Below are 20,356 nucleotides of genomic sequence, written 5' to 3'. Positions count from 1 at the left end.
TCAAATTATATCCATAAATTCTACCAAAGTAACTATTGTACCTGTTAATGAGTGGGAAAAAATGTTACAGCAATCTGTTTCGTTCCTCAAACAGTGGGCCGGACTTGGTGCCATGGCTGTTCTTAATCACAGCTAACATACTAATGTTACGTTGGGTGTGTGGCCGTGTCCGTCGCAATCAATGACAACAACACCTCATGGTTCAAGCCATGATGGCTCTCGAGGCTGGTACCTCCCCCCAAATATGGCTAAGCATGCTAGATCGGTAGTCAAAGACGGGTAAGACTGATCCCACACCATAGCAACCTAAGACAGGGGCTCTTCGACCAGGGAGAGTACCCGATGACGGGTAAGCATGTGTGCTGAGGATTGGCAACCTAAGACAGGCACGGTCTCAGCCATTATAAATAAATTAAAAAGGGGGAGATGTCAGGAGCCAGTACAGGAGGCCCACTATAAGAGCTGTAAGGGACTGAATATGATTGGCTGTTCATTTAGGTCCACTCATGCGGGAGGTGCATGCGCACTGCATGAACACAGCATGGCCATGTATGGTTATGTTTGGTGATCATGCTCTGATTGGTTAACACTGCCTGCATAAAAACCCATGCGCCCGGGGTTAGAGGAGGAGGAAGAAAAAGCGACTAATAAAAAAGATTCGCCGCTACGTGAGTCTCCGAGTCGTTCTTGCTGGCGAGAGCGACACAATTCCATACCTAGGAATGGAGTTAGTAACTGCCTAACCATTTGAGGAAGAGCCCAAAGTGTTCTCCAGAGAGGCTGTACCGCACCCACCAGCAATGTACAAGGGCTCTCATCTCTCCACATCTTCCCGACCCCTTTGTTAGAGGTATTGGATGATTCCATCTTGGTGCGTGTGAAAGGGTATCTCATGGTAGTTTGGGTTTGCATTTCTCTTACGACTGATAATGTTGAGTATCTTTTCATGTGCTCTTTGGTCAGTATGTATCTTCTTTGAGGAGTGTCTGCTCGGATCCTGTGCCCATTTTTTTTTTTTAAATTGGACTATTTGTCTTTGAACTGTCGAGTTGTAATTCTGAGTAGAAGTCCTTCATTAAATATATGGTCTGTAAATATTTCCTGCCATCTGTCAGTTGTGTGTTGATGTTCTCTATAGTATGATTTGAAACATAAATGTTTAAAATTTTGGTGAAATCTATTTTGTCTGGTTTTCCTTTTGTTATATGTGCCTTTGCTACCTTACCTAAGAAACCATTTCCTAATCCAAGGTCACAAAGATACATATGTTTTCTCCCAAGAGTTTTTATAGACTTCACTTTTAAAGTTTTGGTCTTTGATTCAAGTTAACTTTTTTATATGGTGTGAGGTAGGGGTCCAATTTCATTCTTTTGCATGTGACTATCCAGTTTCCCCAGAACTATTTATTGAAAAACTATTCTTTCCTTATTCAGTTGTTCCACCTTTGTTGAATATTAGCTGACCAGAAATATAAGGGTTTATTTCTGGATTCCCAGTTCTATCCCACTAATCTATGTGTCTTTCTTTATGCCCATGCCATATAGTCCTGATTACTATGGATTTGTAGTGAGCTTTGAAATTGGGAAGTGTGAATCCTTCAATCTTGTTCTTTTTCTTTCCCCCAGATTTTTTGGCTGTTCTGGGTACCTCTGTATTTCTGTAGGAATGTTACAACCAGTTTCTGCAAAAAAGACAGTCACGACTTTGACAGGAATTGCATTGAATCTGTAGATCAGCTTGGGGACTGTTGTTATAATCATATTCAGTACTTCAAAGCATAAAAGAGGTTGTCTTTCCATTCATTTAGGTTTTCTTTAATTTCTTTAAAATACTTTGTAGTTTTCAGGGTGCTTGAATGGCTCAGTCGGTTAAGCAGCTACCTTCAGCTCAGGTCATGGTCCCAGGGTCCTAGGATCAAACCCCACATCGGGCTCCCAGCTCTGTGGAGAGCCTGCTTCTCCCTCTCGCTCTGCCTACCTTTACTCTCTATCTGTGTCAAATAAATAAACATTTAAAAAATAAAATAAAATATTTTGTAGCTTTCACAGTGCAGATTTTATACTTTGTTAAATTTATTACCAAATATATATTCATTATGATGTTATGGTAAATGGAATTTTATTATTTTTACTTATTTTTTCTTATTTTTATTTTTGCTTGTTTATTGCTATAGAAATACAATTGACTTATAAATTGATCTTCTATCTTGCAACCTTGCTGAACTCTAATAGTATTTCATAGACTCCTTAGGATTTTCTCAATGTGAGATTGTGTCATCTGCAAATAGAATTATTTTTACTTCTTTCTAATCTGGATGCTTTTATTTTACTTTCTTGCTAATGTCCCACCCAGAACCTCAGGTACAGTGTGGCATAGAAGGAGGGAGAGTAAAAACATCCTAATCTTGTTCCTGATCTTAGAGGAAAGGTCTGTCACCGTTAAGTATGGTATTACTGATTAGTCTCTATAAATAACATTTATCAAGTTGAGGAATCAATAGATATCTGAGAATGAACACATTTGTATAGAATCATTTCTGTATTGTTTATATTTTTTGCTTTTGGGGTCTTGTTAATAAACCTATTCCTAATCAAAAGTTATAAAGATATTTCTGTTTATATTTTCTTTTAATCTTAAAACTTTGTGTCTCACAGTTAGATCTGTAACTCATCTAAGATTTATTTTGTATGTGGAATGAGGTTGACATGGTAGCTTTATCATTTCTCTGGAAAGCGCCATTTTTATTCTTATTCTCCTCGGTGGACAATTTGATGGAGATGTAAAGGGAGACAGGACTTGCTACAGGATGGTGCACTGTCCAGCTCTCAAGGCTGAGCCCAACCTTGAGTAGGACAGGACCACGTGGCCAAACCCTAAAAGTTCACTGTTCCTTCCCTGTTGAAGGACATCAGGAGGGAGCCAAGGCTTCATGTCAAACCTCCAAGTCTCACTTGAATGTATTTCAGGGGTTCTAAACTGCAGTCAGAATCCTAAGTTCCAGGAAAGTCTGAGAAACCTAATTTTAACATTTCCATCTCTACTCTGTGAAGGGATGTAGGAAGCTGTGGGAATGGATTTGGAGTGTCTGGGTTTGTCCATTTATCTTCTAAGGCTAAGGGTCAACTTCTGTTCTTTTTCTGTTCTTTTTTTTTTTTTTTTTTTCCCGACTATTTTGCCTTCTTCATTGCAGTGTTTCTCATAGATCAGGTCATTCATCTGTTTCTCGGATTCCCTTTTTCTTCCATCTGTTCAAATGTCCTGCCTGCCTTCTCCCTCTCTTTTAATTTTTTACTAGGAATATTGGAAATGGGGAATAGATCTGTGTGCAGTCTGCCATTTTGAACAAGGAAGTTTTCTTTTTACTCTTAGCTTGCCAGAGTTCTTTTAATGAAGGTGATTTCCCCCCAGAAAGATTAATGTGAAAGTATTTGCTGCCTGTGCTGTGTCTCTGCACAGTCCTTGGAATAATGGTGACCCTTGTCTCCAGGATCTGCCTCTTTACAGAGATCAGATACTTTGAACAGCAAGGATGGAACCATCCTTCTGTTCTTTCCAACCATGAAATGAATCCCTGGGTATTTGGTCTGTTACTACAGCATCCTGGTTCTCTCCAGCTTTGATGATAACCTAGGCGTGTTAAGTAGTAGCTGTGATTAGAAAGCCTAAGACAAGCACCTGTCCCCCACACGTCTCCCATACCACCCTCTGCCAGAGACTCCTTTGGTGCCCAGGAATCTCCTTATGAAATTGCTAGCCTCCTCAGAAAGAGTAAGACCTAAAGGCTTCCTGACCCACAAACTACAGTGGCCTCCCCCCGCCTCCCTAACCTTATGTCCCCGTGCTTACCCTTCTCTCTGGGCTGCCTTTCTTGCTGTCGCTGGAACCTGGGCAAGTTCCCTCCTTAATGCGTGTACATTCATATCCTCTGCTTTCAGATGCCCACGGGATTCATTCTCTCATCTCTTCTCTTCGATCAGATAAGACTTTCTAAGCTCATTAATTCTTCAGCACTGCCTTGTCTAGTCTGCTACTTAACCTGTCTGTTGAGTTGTTTTTTTTTTTTTTTTTAAGTAATCTCTTCACTTAATGACATGGGACTGAAACTCACGACCCCAAGATCAAGAGTCACTCACTCAACTGACTGAGATACCCAGGTGCCCCCATCCATTGAGGTTTAGAGTTTTTCTCGTTGTTGTTGTTACTGGTTTTCGTTTTTAAGATTTTATTTACTTATTTGAGAGAGGAAGAGAGATCAGAGCAGGAAGCAGAGGGCAGAGGGAGAGGGACAAGCAGACTCCCCACTGCATGAATAGCCCGACACAGGGCTCGATCGTAGGACACTGAGATCATGACCTGAGTCGAAGTTGGGTGCTTTACCGACTGAGGCACACAGCTGCCCCCACATTGAGCTTTTTTTTTTTTTTTTTAAAGATTTTATTTATTTGAGAGACAGAGATCACAAGTAGGCAGAGAGGCAGGCAGAGAGAGAGAGGAGGAAGCAGGCTCCCCACTGAGCAGAGAGCCTGATGTGGGGCTCGATCCCAGGACCCTAGGACCATGACCCAAGCTGAAGGCAGAGGCTTTAACCCACTGAGCCACCCAGGTGCCCCCACACTGAGCTTTTGATAGCAAAGATGATATCTTCTTATTTTTGGAATTTATGCCTGGCTGTTTTTCAAATCTGTCAAGGTCTTTTCACTGTACAAATCTTACACCTTATTATTAGATGTTATTTCCTTAAGCATTTTTAGCATCTTATTTTCTGTTTTTCTGTGCCAGAATTCTGTTGTCTGAAAATCACAGAAACCTAATTCTCTTGTTGTTTTTTTCTGTTGCCTTTCTTGAGGGTGCCTATATGTTTTGAAATTTTGAATCCTAAGTTCTGGTTTGTCTGCTCTTGGGAGATCAAACTTGGAATGAAAAGTTGAGCCCAAATCTGTGGTTGCCAATTCTAAAAAGAAAAATTTTTCTTCATATAGAGCCGTGGGGCTGAATTTTTTTTCTTATTCATCCTTTCACCTGCATGGATCTTTCTCAAAGGTTTCTGGCTCCATGGGGCACTCTGTTTCCAACTTTGGACTTATATGTGCCCCGGGCTCTGGCTGTGCTCTTTCTCTGTCATCAAACTCAGGTCTCTGGGCTCTAGAAATCTACAGTCTCTGTGGCAGCCTCTGCATCAGGGTTGGTTTTCCGCCCTGCTTTCTAGCCGCCTGTTTGCTTTAGTGCTTATTCTTTGGGAGAGCAGGTAGGGGTTTAACGGTGTTTTGCATCGCATTTTCCCTGGCAACTTCAGTAGTTTATTGGCTCGCCGCCTTGCTAGACCCAGAGATCCAGACTTCCCCACACGTGTATAGTGCTGTGTTTTCCGTTCACAGTTCATGTCTTTCATGCAATATTGTGTCACTGACTATGTGGTAATACGTGAATATTATATATTCATGGGATATTCAGTAGTACTTAACCATACCTTCATATAGGACATTTGAGATTCCAATTTACTATTTATTGTTACATTGTTTTTTAGTTATGATGACTAATTTTATTTAAAATACTGCTTTTTAATTATCAATTAAAGTATCAATCCTTAAAAACATCAAGATAAATTGAACTTTTACAGTGTTTGAATATAATGAATTTTTAAGAATGCCTTGAGGGGTGCCTGGGGAGCTCAGTTAGTTAAGCATTCGACTCTTGGTTTTGGCTCAAGTCGTGATCTCAGGGTCATGAGGTCGAGCCCCATGTGGGGCTGTGTGCTCAGGAAGGAGTCTGCTTAATGATTCTCTCTCTTCTTCTCTGCCCCTCCTCCTGCCTGCTCATTCTCTAAAATAAATAAATAAATATTTTGGAAAAAGGGGTGCCTGGGTGGCTCAGATAGTTAAGGGTCTGCCTTTGGCTTGGGTTGTAATCTCTAGGTCCTGGGATCAAGCCCCCTGTTGGGCTCTCTGCTCAGTGGAGAGTCTGCTTCTCCCTCTGCCTCTTGCCCTGCTTGTGCTGTCTCTGTCTCTGTATATCTCTCAAATGAATTAAAAAAAAGAAAAAACTTAAAAAAAAATACCTTGAGGGATGCCTGCATGGCTCAGTTGGTTAAGGTCTGTCTTTGGGTCACGTCATGATCCGGGGGTCCTGGGATCAAGTCCCACGTTGAGCTCCTTGCTCAGTGGGGAGCCTGCTTCTCCCTCTGCCTGTTTTGTCTATTCTGCCTGTAGCTCTCCTTGCTTCTGTTCTCTTTCTGATGAATACATAAAAATCTTTTTTTAAAAATCTTAAAAAAAATAAAATAAAATAAAAAACCAAAAAACCTTGAGAGAATCATGCTGGATCTTTTATGTCAACTGATAGAGCTTAAAAGGGGCCCCGGGTGGCACAATCAGTTAAGCATTTGACTCTTGTCTTCAGCTCAGGTCATGATCTCAAGCTTGAGAGATTGAACCTCATTTGGGGCTCCTTGCTCAGCGCAGAGTCGGCTGAAGATCCTTTCTCCCTCTTCTTCTGCTTGCACTTGTGCTCTCACTCAAGTAAGTAAATAAATCTTAAAAAAAAAAAAAAAAATCTTCACAGGCATCTGGGTTGCTCAGTCCCTAAGCGTCTGCCTTCGGCTCAGGTTGTGATTCCAGGGCCCTGGGATCAAGCCCGGGATCTGGCTCTCTGCTCAGCAGGGAGCCTGCTTCTCCCTCTCCCGCTGCTTGTTCTTCTCTCACGGTCTCTCACTCTGTCAAATAAATAACTAAAATCTAAAAAAAAAAAAAAAAAAAAAAAAATTTCTTCCATCTTATACCAGTTTTTGTAAAACCTGGTATCCGAGCAGTGTTTCAGGAGAGTGTAAGGCTCCAGGAGATGCAGGGAATGAGCACACACCACAGCAGACAGCGGCGTCTGCAGAGTCTGGGAGGCCCTTCATTCTGCGGTGCTTTTCTTGGACTCCCTCCGACAACGCGCGCCCCGCTTGGAAGCTGATCATCGTACCAGGAGAAACTGGTGTTTTTTATCCTGTTCCTTCTTGTGTGAAGAGGGAGTCCCTCTCTGATACACTGAATGTAAATGGAGGAAAAATCTGTGATATGGCCAGGAGGGATGCTGTAGGGAGGGCGAGTGTGTGCGCACCGTGTAAAGATGCGGAAGAGAGTTCGAGATGGAAAACTCGAGAGGGAAAGCTAAGAACTGTCTTTTAAAAGGCGAGTACCAGAAAGCAGAGCTGCGGGTGTTGACAGAGGCCGGCCGCTCCTTCCGAGTGGCCCTGGGCATGGGGAGGGAGGCTGTTCGGGCTGCTCTCTGCCTTCAAAGTGGATTGACAAGTCTAAGACGGATCGTCACCTTACCTAGAATAAAGGTATATAAAAGCATACTCTGTGAGAAGTCTTGCTCCACCCACGTCTCCCCCCGCTTCCAGTTCCTTTTCCCACCCTCCACATCTGCCACTTCTCTTGGTTTCTGTTATGTGCTTCCATGATTTCTTTTTGCAAATACAAGCAAGCAGGAATCCTGTCTTCTTCCGAAAGGTGACTTACTATAGACCCTGACCTTGCTTGCTTGCTTCATTTAGTATCCAAAGATCTTCTGATAATATCAGTGTGTGTGCATAACATACATGCTAGTGTGTGTGTTTATATGTATACATGTGTGTATGTATGCATGTGGTCTATAATGTGCACTGTATGCCATATATACATAATACATACACTTGTGTATCTATGCATATACATTCTATATTATGTTATACATAATAGTATATATACATGTATGTATCCATATACTGTTTGTATATATGTGTGTGTATATAAAATTCTCTTTTATAACTGCATAGTATTCCATTACCAGGCTAGATCATGATTTGTTAACTACTTTCCTGTCAGTTGACATTGACATTTGGGTTGTTTCCAACCTTTTGTTATTATTAACAGTGCTGCAATACCGTATGTCATTTTGCATGTATGCAAATAAACAAAGTAGAATTAGATACATAATGTAAAATAATTAAACCCATGTTAAAAATTCATAGTAATTTGAATTTTAAAGTTAGGCATCGCAGTTAACTCTTGCTTATTCAAGGAGAGTGCTCTATTCAGCAGCACATATACTAAAAGTAAAACAATACAGAGATGATGATCGTGGCCCCTGCACAGGGCTGACAGGCAAACTCACTCATTCAAGGAAAGAGTTACCATTCATTCATGCATGTGTGTATTCAGTACATCTGAGCTCCTAGCATGTCCTAATCTCTCCTCTAGTTTCTGGGGTGAGCGTGGCAACCAGCCCAAGTCCCTGCCCCTGTAGTTTACAGTATGATGTGTGGAAACTGGGTTTTGAGATGCCTAGGGATGATGGCACCGTGAGGTCGCTTGGCAGAGAGGAAGAGTGACAGAAAGAGACTGGCAGGTAACACAAGCCCATTCTGCTAGACCTAGTTGCTTAGATTTTCTATTATTATTCCTTTTATAACTGAGAAGAAAACTCTATTAGCTGTTTGTTTGTTTGTTTGTTTTTTAAGTGCAGAAAGACGTAAGGCAGCACACAGTAGTGAAAAGAACATATTGTCTGGTATCAGCCACACTTGAACTGGGTTCCAGTTCTTCAGGACATCTTTGTATTCCTGAGCCTCCGTTTTACCGTCTATGAAATGGGGATGATGATGATGTAATGGGGAGTTAGAGCACCAAACTAATGCATGTACAATCTTGGGGACATGATGAAATAAATAGTAGTTTCCATAGTGTGAATTGTTTTTTGAATACAGCGTGTGACTTTTGGCGATAGTGTGGCCTCAGGACACCTCCTGAGGAAGGAGCCATGACTTTGGCTTGGAGCTGGCTGTCGACAGCGTGGGGGAGAGAGTATGGGGACACTGATGGACATCAGAAGGAAGCCTGGGAGGAGGAGGGCAGACGGAGAGCTGGTGTGACCAGTTTGCTGTCCAGTCCTGAGGTGTCTGTCCTGTCCAGGCATTTTTAACACCGGCTCCTGTCACTTCTGAACAAGCCCGTGTGACATGTACACAGTCCCTCCTAGTCATGGGAGGCCGGCCAGTGGCCACTGGGGTGCTTCTTCCTTGACCTGAGTTCATGGGTGACAGCTCGTGCAGTGACTTCTTCCAGGATCAAAAGCGAACTCCACTGCTGTGAAATGGGTGACTGTGGGCAAACCTTACCAAAAAACAAGACCCTTAGGAAGTAAATATCAGGAATGTTGAATTCTGGCTGTCACATACCAGGTTTTATTTTTTCATACACTCAGCTCCAGCTGAGATGAAACCTGTCAGCTGGCTTTGAAAAAATATTTCAGAGAACCATGGTCACTGTATGTCTTTGCACTTGGGACTGCTGAATTTAAAAAGTTGAAAATTAAAATATGAAAATATCTTTTTTCCCCCCATGGTCTGGGTTTCTAAGTCTTTCCCTCACTCTGGTTCTCCCTTTCTCTTGGAAGATGGTAACCCCTTGTGCTCCGTGTTTTGTTCATAAGCCTCTCATGCCTACGTTAAACGATCTCATACATCAGTGGGGATTCGGGATGATGATGGGTCAAGCTGTTACTACCGTGAGTAAAGAATCCATGTCAGCTCTTTCTCTGGACAGTGTGGCATGTGGACCTTTCTTCTGGAGAGGGACGTATGCTAGTCGTGTTTCTGATCAGCTGCCCAGTGCAGCCTAAGCATTTTCTCGCAGCTAGAGTTGTCTGATAAAATACAGTGTAAATATGTCCTAAATATTGCATGATAGAAAAAATGATTTACCCAAATTTCGCATTTAATTGGGAATCCTGTATGCTTATTTGTTAAGTCCGACTGCCCTATTCATCCCCTTCCCTCTGTGTGTCACATCCATTTCCTGAGTGTAACCTCACGTGGGCTCTCTGTTGCTGTTGGATTTACTGTGGCTCTTGATGCCAAGCGGATCTAAGCCTCCAGTGACCAAGAATAATAGCAAGAATATTTATTTATAAGATATTAAAAACATTCAGGGGACTCAAAGGGTACAAAAGGCTATTTGCTAAAAAAAAAAAAAAGAGAAAAAGTCTCTGTCCCTGCCCTCTAGGGAGGGCACAATAAATATTAATGGTTTCTTGTATATTCCTCCAGAGGGTAATTCATTTTCAAGCAAATTCATATTTATATTTCCTCCCAACCCATTCTCTTTTTGCATGAATAGTAAAAGCATAATCGCCATTCTGTATTTTCTTTCTTCATGTCACAATAGACCTTGCTCAATGCCAGCACGCTAAGCATCTTCTCTTTCTTCACAAATGGAGGGGGTTTCACGATAGGAGTAGACTGTAATTTAGTTAACCGATTCTCTGCTTATGGAAGTTTGGCTGCTTCCAGCCTGTTGGCTAGGACTAGGATTGTACCCAGGAGTAACCTACTGTGCATATGATTTCCTGAGCACCCAGGCTTGTCTGTGCGACAAATCCGCACCAGTGGGATTGCTGGGAGTTCACGGTGCCACCTGCCCTCCAGAGAGGCTGCACCAATTACATTTCCATCAGCGGGGACTGAGAATGCCTGGGGGCGTTGGAGGGGGCAGACTCTCACCAACAGAAGAACATGGGAAGGTTTTCTCACATATGACCATCACGTAGGTGGAAAAAATGAGATCTCTTAGTTTTAGTTTATATCCTCTTTTTATTCCTGATTTTGAGCATATTTGGGGGTATTTAAAAAGCATTTATATTTTCTTTTCTGTGTTCTGTCTGTTGATGGACTTTTTCCATTGGTTTGAGGCCATTCCTGTTTACTAGGGAAATTAGTCTTCGTAATGTGAGTTGCAAATATTTTGCCCACTTTGTTGTTGACACTGACTTTATATATGGTGATGTTTCTATGAAAATTTTTGTTTATATCCCTACCTTTTATTAATGGATCAATTTATTCCTATTTTTTGTTATGGCTTCTGAGTTCACATCGTTCCTAAGCCTTCCTCACTTGAAGATTATATAGTTATATGATTATATAGTTATATAATTATATGTAGTCTCCTATTGTTTTTCTTTAAAAACAAAAGCTTTATTGAGTGATAGCTCATGTAGCATACAGTTCATCAATTGAAACGGTGCAGCTCAGTAACTTCTTCTGTATTCACAAAGATGTGCAACCATCACCACAGTCTGTTCTAGAACTTTTTTGTTACCTCAGAGGAAATTCTGTACATGTTAGAATTCACTCCTCATTTTACTCCAGTCTCCCAAACCAGGCAGCCATTCACTTACCTTCTGTCCATATGGATGTCCCTTCTGCTTATTCTGTATAAACGGAATGATCTAATTGGAATTAGATCTGACTGAATGATCTGACTGGCTTCTTGCATTTAGCATAACACTTTAATTTTTTAGCATAATGTCACCAAGGTTCATCTGTCTCGTAGGATAGACCCATACTTCATTTCTTTTTATTGATGAATAATGCTCCACCTGTGGATAGAGCATGCTATCCAGTTTTCAGTTGGTGGGAAATTCAGATGGTTTCTACTCTTTGGCTGTGGTGCTTAATGATTCCATGCCCACTTGTTCACAAATTTTTATGCGGACACGTGTTTTCATTTCATTTCATTTCTCTTGGGATGCGTACACAGGAGTAGAATTGCCGGATCATATGGTAAGTGTGTTTAACTGTGATAGGGGCTGACAGACTGTTTTCCAGAATGGCCATGTCACTTTACATGCACCAGGAATGTGTGAGAGTTTCTGTCTTTCCATATCTGCGATGGTTTTTATTGTTTGCTTTTTTGAGAAGAGTTGTGCTATTAGGTGTGAAGTAGTATCTCTTTGTCCTCTTGATGTGCATTTCCCTGATAGCTAATGATGTTAACCATGGTTTCATGTGCTTATTGGCCATTTATGTATTTTCTTGGGACAACTGTCTGGTCAGATCCTTGTCTATTGGAAAAATTGTCTTTTTATTATAGAATTATAATAGTTATTTATGTATTCTAGATAGTTTCCTTATTAGATATGTAATTTATAAAAATTTTATCCCATTCTATGGATTTTCTTTTTGCTTTCTTAATGGTGTCTTTTTAATCACAAAAGATTTTAAATTTTGAGGTCCATTTTATCTATATTTTTCTTTTTTTGTTTGTTTTGGTGTCATATTTAAGAAACCATTGCTTAGTCCAAGGTCATAAAGATTTACACCTTTGCTTTCTTCTAGTAGGTTTATAGTTTTAGCTCTTACATTTCAGTTTTTGGTTCATTTTGAGTTGATTTTTTGTATATGCTAGGAGGTAGAGGTCAGATTTCATTATTCTGCATATTGATACCTGGTCGTGGCAGTGCATTTGTTGGAAAGACTGTTCTTTTCACACTGAACTATCCTGATATCTTTGTCAAAAGCCAATCCCGTGGTTTATTAGAGTGCTTTTATGGTTGTTTTTTATGTTTGGAATTTATTTTAGTATAAGGTGTGAGGCAGACATACAACTACTATTTTTTTTTTAAGTGGCTAACCATTTTTCCCATATCATTTACTTTAATAATTAATCTTTTTTCCATTGATTTGAGATGCCATTTTTTTAATCATGTCCTTTAGTCTTGTAACTGTTTGCCTATTGCTGAGTGTCTGTTCTATTCAGGTATCTATTGTTGTACCTATACCAGTCTGTTTTAATGATTGTCACTTTATAGTATGTTTCACTCTCTGGTAGGACTAATTTCCCCTTATTTCTCTTCTCTTTCAAAAAATTCTTTCCTCCCCTTCTTGTTTATTCTTCTATGGGAACTTTGTAACCCGCTCTGTCTAGTTTCCCATTCCCCCAATTAAAATTTCTGCCAGCATCATTCTTATTGGAAACGTAGAAATAAATGGGTTAATTTAGGAAAAATTGACATTTCTGATGTTGAGCTTATCTATCCAAGAACACCTATTCATGTTTTTCTGCATTTATTTATTGTGTTTCCCACAGCTTCCCATTTTTAAGTCTTAAAGTGGGCAAATGCCTTGGTGAATTCATTCCTGGGTCTTCTGCTTTTTATTATTTTGTTTGTTTGCTGTTGTTGCTGTACTTTTTTGTTATATTATTTATGTTCTTTTCTTTTTTTAAAGATTTTTTTGAAGATTGTATTTATTTGAGAGAAACAGAGAGAACACAAGCTGGGGAGGACAGAGGGAGAGGGAGAAGCAGACTTCCCATTGAGCAGGGAGCTCGATGTGGGACTGGATCCCAGGACTCTAATCATGACCTGATCTGAAGGCAGATGTTTAACTGACTGAGCCACCCAGGCAACCCATTTATATTCTTTTCTCGTTGCTATATTCTCCCATTATTTCTTTTTCTTCTTTTTAAAAAATTCACATACAATATATTATTTGCTTCAAGGGTACAGGTCTGTGAATCATCAGTCTTACATAATTCACAGCACTCACCATAGCACACCCTCCCCAATGTCTGTCACCCAACCACCCAATCCCTCGCTGCTCCCCAGCAGCCCTCAGTTTGTTTCCTGAGATGGAGAGTTTCTCCCACCAACAGTGTAGGAGGGTTCCCCTTTTTGTGCATCCTTGCCAGCAACCGTTGTTTCCTGACTTGTTAATTTTAGCCATTCTGACTGGTAAGAAGTGGTATCTCTCTGGTTTTGATTTGTATTTCCCTGAGGTCGAGTAATGTTTATTAGCACTTTTTCATGTGTCTATTGGCCATTTGGATGTCTTCTTTGCAGAAATGTCTGTTTCCCATTATTTTTTCTAACTGGTTATTATGAATGGTGAAAATTCTAAGAAAAACTAGATATAACTTAATCTTCTGATTTTTTAAAATTTAATCTTTGGCTTTTCGAGGTTTAAAAATAGATAATTATGTGTCTTCTTTCTACTATATAGTCATCTGGTTCACTGTGGGGGAATGCAAAGTTATTTGTTATGTATACCAGCAGTCCTGAAATCGAGTGTTGCTTAAGTGTTTTTAACTAAAATATCCATATTTTTATTTAAAATATGTGCTTACAGTAAATAGTAGCTTTTTAAAAAACTAAAATCATTAATGTTAATTGGTGAGAAATTTTAAAATTAGAAATCAGAATATATTAACTTAAGTTTTAAGATTGACCTCTTTCCTCAAGAAGTTTATAATTTAGTTGGAGAGAAAATACACAGGGCGCCTGGGTGGCTCAGCTGGTTAAGCGACTGCCTTCAGCTCAGGTCATGATCCCGGAGTCCTGGGATTGAGTCCCATTTCAGGCTTCCAGCTCCATGGGGAGTCTGCTTCTCCCTCTGACCTCCCCTCTCATGCTCTCTCACTCTCTCTCTCTCTCTCAAATAAATAAACAAATAAATAAAATTTAAAAAAATACACATATGTCTGAAAAAATTGATTGCCCCCATAAAGAAGCATATGCTACCTAGCATCTACGTGGTTTCAGAATTCTATCAGCCACTTTAAAAAATTACTGAAAGTTCTCATAAAGTTTCGGTCTTGTATAGTATTTGGAATCTTTTTTTTTAAAGGTTTTATTTATTTGAGAGAGAGAGTGAGTGAGAGAGAAAGAGAGCACAAGTGAGGGGAGAGGTAGAGGCAGAGGGAAAAGCAGGCTCCCCACCAGCAGGGAGCCCAGTGCAGGGCTCAATCCCAGGACTCTGGGATCATGACCTGAGCTGAAAGCAGATGTGTGGCTCGGTTAGTTAAGGTGCCCATATTTGAAATCTTCTGATAAAGTTAATTCATATATTGGACCAGAAAATGGAGGCTGCCCTCTGGACCAGCCCGCATTACAGATCTACACCTAAGTTACAGAAAGCACCTGTCAAAGAATCCTAACGCATGCCAATGGCAGTCCTCCAACTCCGCTTTGGCTAACTTACCTCACCTAAGAAGTAGAACCTGCTAGCTGTAGGAGGAGATGCAGGACTTCCCAGCCAGATTCCCAGCTTTCATGCCCTTTTATGCATCGCTGCTTCTAATATTCAGTAAAACTGGCTCTTGCCCAAAATCTCTCAGGAAGGATGCTCCATTGCTTTGGGGAACTGTACTCCTCCAATCCATGGATTGGTTTTTTTTTCCTTGAATAAAGGACTTCAGATTTGTTGCCAAGTTGTATTATTTTTGTCCTTTGACATTCCATAAAGCAGCTATTTCTGTGTCTCTGCTGTGAGCTTATCTGCACCTAAGCATTTTATAACCCATAAACTGAACAACAACAAAAAAACCTGAGTAATGTTACTTATTAACTAGCATGACGTCTAGGTCCTTATAGTAGTTCAAGATAGGCAGTGGCTTAAAGGAGATAAAATTTTATTTCTCCTCAGAAAAACTCAAAGGTTGGCAGCCCAGGCTGCTCTAGCAACTCCACGTTCATGCCTTCTATCTAGCACTGGCTAACATTCTCGAGGTTTCTTCATGGTTGCAGAGGGCTGGCCATGGGAGTACTTTGTACTTTGCCCGTGCTTGGGCTCACCTTGTTCCTACATCTCATTCATTCTCTGATCCTATTCCTGAGCCTTACTTAACCTCATCTCTGCGTCGTCACTATCATCCAGAGAGAAAGAATGTATTTGGGGCAAGGCTTCCAGCATGGTCTAGCAGTCATGGACACCAAACACTCAGAGAAGGAAGGAACAGAATGAGGCCAGAAATATCAAAGGTCAGAAATAACTGTCTAGGAGCACCTGGCTGGCTCAGTCAGTAGAACTCGTGATTCTTGATCTCGGGGTTGTAAGTTCCAGCTCCGTGTTGGGGGTAGAGATTACTTAAAAATAAAACCTTAGGAGAGGAGAAAGATGGCAGAAGACTAGGGGACCCGGTTTCAACCAGTTCCCAGAATTGAGCTGGATACCTACCAGGCCATTCTGAACACCCACAAAATCAGCCCGAGATGTAAAAAGATATATTTGGATCCCTACAAACAAAATATCTCTGGCTATTGTTCTCAAGGTATGAAGTGGAGAGCTGTGATTCTGCGGGCAGATACTGGAAGATAAACGGAAGGGGGCAGGAGCTGCCGTAGGCACCTGAGCCAGGAAGGTGAGATGACACAGGAGCACAAAAGCCTCCTGGGCTGGGGACCAGGCGCAGACCAGCAGCCGTGGGGAAAGGAGTTTAGGACAGCCCCCCAGACTGAAACCTGGAGCTGTGGAGGCTTGCGTGCGAACTGGGGGCGGCTGGTGGTTTTAGAAGCACAAAGAACAGAGACATACCCAGACCCGGAAGTGAGGGCTGAGAGTGCGGCTGTGGGATGCACAACCCAGGACCCTGTGGTTCTTAGCAGCACAGACAGAAGTGGAGTCAGCGTGGCCTGGAGAGCTCACTGAAGGTCAGACTTCAGTCTCTCTGTTCTGAGATGGAGGATTGGATACAATCACTTCTGCTCTGACTCTCGGAAGAGACACGGAAAGCCACGGGGAAAGCCACTAGAGAACAAAAGCCCCCCAAAACCAGTTTTCATGGGTGTCTGGGTGGCTCAGTCACTAAGCGTCTGCTTTTAGCTCAGGTCATGATACCAGGGTCCTGGGATTGAGCCACACATTGGGCTCCCTGCCTCTCACATTCCCTCTGCTTGTGTTCCCTCTGTCACTATGTCTCTCTCTGTCAAATAAAAGAACAAAAAACAAAAAATCGGTTTCACTGAGCCTGTCCACCCGCCCCCCACCACAAGGGGCAGGGCAACTCTGCCCAGACAGGGTTGCCTGAGTAACAGTGCAGCAGGCCCCTCCCCCAGAAGACAAGCTGGAAGAGCAAGAGGCAGACAGCCCCAAAGTCCTTATAAAACAGATGCATCTTGCTTGGGTTGCGGTCAGTAGTTTGGACTGTGCATTCCCTCAACCACCTCTCAACAGAATGACTAAGAGGAGGAACCTCCAACAAAGGAAAGAACCGGAAAAAGTGGCGTTTCCCCCAGAACTACTGGATATGGATATAACCAAGATGTCAGAAATTGACTTCAGAGTAACAGTTATCAAGGAGATATCTAGGCTTGAGAAAAATATTAATGACAATATAGAATCTCTAAGGGCAGAAATGAGAGATAATCAGGCCGAACTTAAAAATGTGATGAATGAAATGCAGTCTAAGCTGGATATGCTGACTTCCAGGGTAAACGAGGCAGAAGAACAAATTTGTGAGATAGAGGATAAGATGATAGAAAAGATGGAAATCAAGCCGGTGTGGGAAAAACAAAACCCAAGGAAGCAAACAGAGAGATTAGTGACGGAATGAAATGTTCCAGTATCAGAATTATTGGTATCCCTGAGGGAGTGGAGAGAGAGAGAGGGAGAGAGAGATCTAGAAGATATATTTGAGCAAACTGTAGCTGAGAACTTCCCTAACCTGGGGAAGAAAATAAGCATCCGTGTCCTAGAGGCAGAGAGGACCTCTCCCAAGATGAATGAGAACAAACCACTGCCACGACATATACTAACACATTTGTAAATCTTAGAACCAAGGAAATAATCTGAAAGCAGTGAGAGGGAAGAGATTTCTTTTGTACAAAAAGAAAAGGGAATCCTCTTACATGTTGGTGGGAATGCAAGTTGGTGCAGCCACTTTGGAAAACAGTGTGGAGGTTCCTCAAAAAGTTAAAAATAGAGCTACCCTATGACCCAGCAATTGCACTACTTGGTATTTACCCCAGGTACAGACATAGTGAAAAGATGGACCATATGTACCCCAATGTTCATAGCAGCAATGTCCACAATAGCCAAACTGTGGAAGGAGCTGAGATGCCCTTCAACAGACGAATGGATACAGAAGAGATGTGGTCCATATATACATTGGAGTATTACTCAGCCATCAGAAAGGATGAAGACCCAGCCTTTGCATCAACGCGGATGGAACTGGAGGGGATTACACTGAGTGAAATAAGTCAAGCAGAGAAAGACAATTATCATATGGTTTCACTTATTTGTGGAGCATAAGGAATAGCAAGGGGGACATTAGGAGAAGGAAGGGGAAAATGAAGGGGGAAGCCAGAGGGGGAGATGAACGATGAGAGACGATGCACTCTGGGACTCAAACTGAGGGTTTTGAGGGTCGGGAGGATGGATGAGCCCGGTGATGGGTATTAAGGAGGACACAGTTGGCGTGGAGCACTGGGCGTTATCCGCAAACGGTGAATCATGGAACACAACATCAAGAACTAATGATGTACTGGGGTGCCTGAGTGGCTCAGTGGGTTAAGCCTCTGCGTTCGGTTCAGGTCATGATCTCAGGGTCCTGGGATCGAGCTCCGCATTGGGCTCTCTGCTCAGTGGAGAGCCTGCTTCCCCCCCTCTCTGCCTGCTGCTCTGCCTACTTGTGATCTCTGTCAAATAAATAAATAAAATCTTTTTTTAAAAAAGAACTAATGATGTCCTGTTTGGGGACTAACATAATAAAAATAATGTATGTGAGAAAAAAGTAAAAATAAAATCTTAAAAGACAAGAAGAAGAAAAAGAAATATCCATTCTATTCTTTTAAAATAGCTACCATGTTGGAATCACCATGTTGAAATACTAAGCTTTCCTTAAAAATGAAAATTATAATTGTATCTTATGAATGCAAAGGTAAGATGTGTTTGGTTTAGGAAAAAGAAAGAAAATATAGTTAAGAAAGGAAGAGGAAAATTATTCTCACCAATTTTCACCTTGGGAGGGGCATTTCTTTCAGATCTTTAGGTGTATTAAGTTGATCCATCCAGAGTTTTTTTAAGGTTATGTGGGTTTGTACTATTTATAATGTTTTGAATTTGTTACACCTTCTTTTAAAAGTCCTATTTTATCACTATACAACCTAACCTTTGACAGAAATTGTTTTGGAAGGTATCCTTTACTGAGGACATAAAACAACGGGAAGGTGGCAAAAGGCAAGCAGCAGGAGAGAGCACAGACAGAAGTGGAGTCAGCGTGGGAACTGGCAATTCAGAGACTGAATAAATCAGTGAGTCTTGTCAAGGAACCTGGAGAGGAATGTGCTTACTTCGCAGGACACAGATGTGGCCGGGGCTGCTGCAGGGCGGGCTGTGCCCGACTCTGAAACTCGGTCTCCTTTCGTGTGAAATGGAGATAGTAAGAACTAGTTCAGAGAGGGTTGTTCTGTGGGTCAAGTGGGAAGATATGTCAAAACATAACTTAGCCCACAACGTACTACCTATGTATTTAAAAATGCAAAACTTACAACGTGTCAGAGCTGAAAAGACTTGGTAACAGCTGGTCCATGTGCCTGTTAATGTTGAGGAAATGGAGACCCATTGTTTGCTCATATTAATGTACTAAACAAAGAGCCCCTTAGCTGTGGTACTGAGACTAGGAAACAGCCTTGTTACTGAGAACCTCTTGCTCTGAGAAAATGGCAATGGACTGCCATCCAGGTACCGCGTAATTGTGAAAGTATATTGTGCAAGTGTATCTGCCGAAGTGCTGAGGGGTTGGAAATTTGGCACACCGTCTGCTTGCCAGGCGGTGAACCTTTGGAGTAGTGCTGCCCAGAACAGTGCCTTGTCTTAATTTGGCCAAAGGTACCCAAAGGTCCGGTGGAGGACTGGCCTTTATCCATGGGATTCTTGACCAGCTCTACCTGCCTGGCCAGCACTGGTATCATCTAGGGCAGCATCCTGGGCAGCTGACTGAATGCTGTTCCCGGAGACCCAGCTGCCCTTCTCTTGCCTTTCGGGTAGAGAGTGGTCAGTTACTGCTGACGGGAGATGGTCAGTCTTCTCTCTGTCCTCTTGCCATCTCAGACCACACTTTCCTTGCTGGACAGAAAGGAAGTTACTGGTGGCAAGTTGTTCGCACGATCGGGTTTTCTTCTTCTGGGGTCTTCGGTGGGAAGCTTATGGGACTCTTACTGAATGCTGACCTTCCCCGCTTCATTTTCTGGAAGTCCGTGTTCTGAGGTCCTCTCTTGTTGTGACCCGGAGGAGTGTTAGCCATCTCCTGACTTGTCCTTAGATCACCCGCACTCCTTTCTGGTTTCTTAGTCTATGTCATCTCAGTAACACAAGGCCCTTTGAGGCCCTCGTTGGCCTCCCCTGGGCCTGGGCCAGTGATGGTTGCAGGGTGGGCAGCAGACTTATTCTAAGGGGTCGATGCAGAGCTTGTCAGCAAAGCCGAACAGGAAGCATTCTTGTGGTTTGAGTTGTTTCCTGATGAAGACTCAAAAGCAAATTCTGGCAGTTCCAAAACCTTCCTTCCGTAGAATGCTGTATTCAGTTTTGTTTGCAGACTCCTTGTCCTTTCCGGGTGCATCTGGTTAAGTAAATTTGTTTTAAGGACCCACAAATGGAGGCTGAGGCCATCACAAATCTAACCCCAAGTCAGCCTGCACTCATGGAAACATCTGTCAGGGATACCCAACATATGCCCGTCGCGGTCAACAGCTTTAGTGAGCCTACCTGACCCTAGAAAATAGTTCCTGCTAGCCTTATAAGGAATCCCCCGTCTCCTAGCCAGTCATGCCCTCTTCT

At 42.0% G+C, this 20,356-nt stretch overlaps 1 protein-coding gene and 1 non-coding gene across 8 annotated transcripts in view; both read left to right on the top strand.

Annotated features, from left to right (window-relative positions):
• Window positions 1-20,356, top strand: part of KIAA0319 (KIAA0319 ortholog) — an 89,573-nt gene that overhangs the window by 13,402 nt on the left and 55,815 nt on the right. For 3 of the 7 annotated variants that reach the window (XM_059399558.1, XM_059399559.1, XM_059399553.1), the window contains exon 2: window positions 15,852-15,941. The exons of 3 other annotated variants lie outside the window; for them this stretch is intronic. The gene's annotated coding sequence lies outside the window, so the exon portion shown is untranslated. Of the gene's footprint in view, window positions 1-15,851; window positions 15,942-18,713; window positions 18,832-20,356 lie in introns of all 7 variants that reach the window. One more of the 7 variants, XM_059399557.1, reaches the window with a different exon arrangement.
• LOC132018863 (U6 spliceosomal RNA) lies at window positions 8,051-8,158 on the top strand. The gene has a single exon (XR_009404640.1). It is a non-coding gene; the product is annotated as a U6 spliceosomal RNA (small nuclear RNA).

Source organism: Mustela nigripes, chromosome 5, assembly GCF_022355385.1.
Source record: "Mustela nigripes isolate SB6536 chromosome 5, MUSNIG.SB6536, whole genome shotgun sequence".
Classification (NCBI taxonomy): Eukaryota; Metazoa; Chordata; class Mammalia; order Carnivora; family Mustelidae; genus Mustela; species Mustela nigripes.
This window is presented reverse-complemented; position numbering and strand designations above follow the sequence as displayed.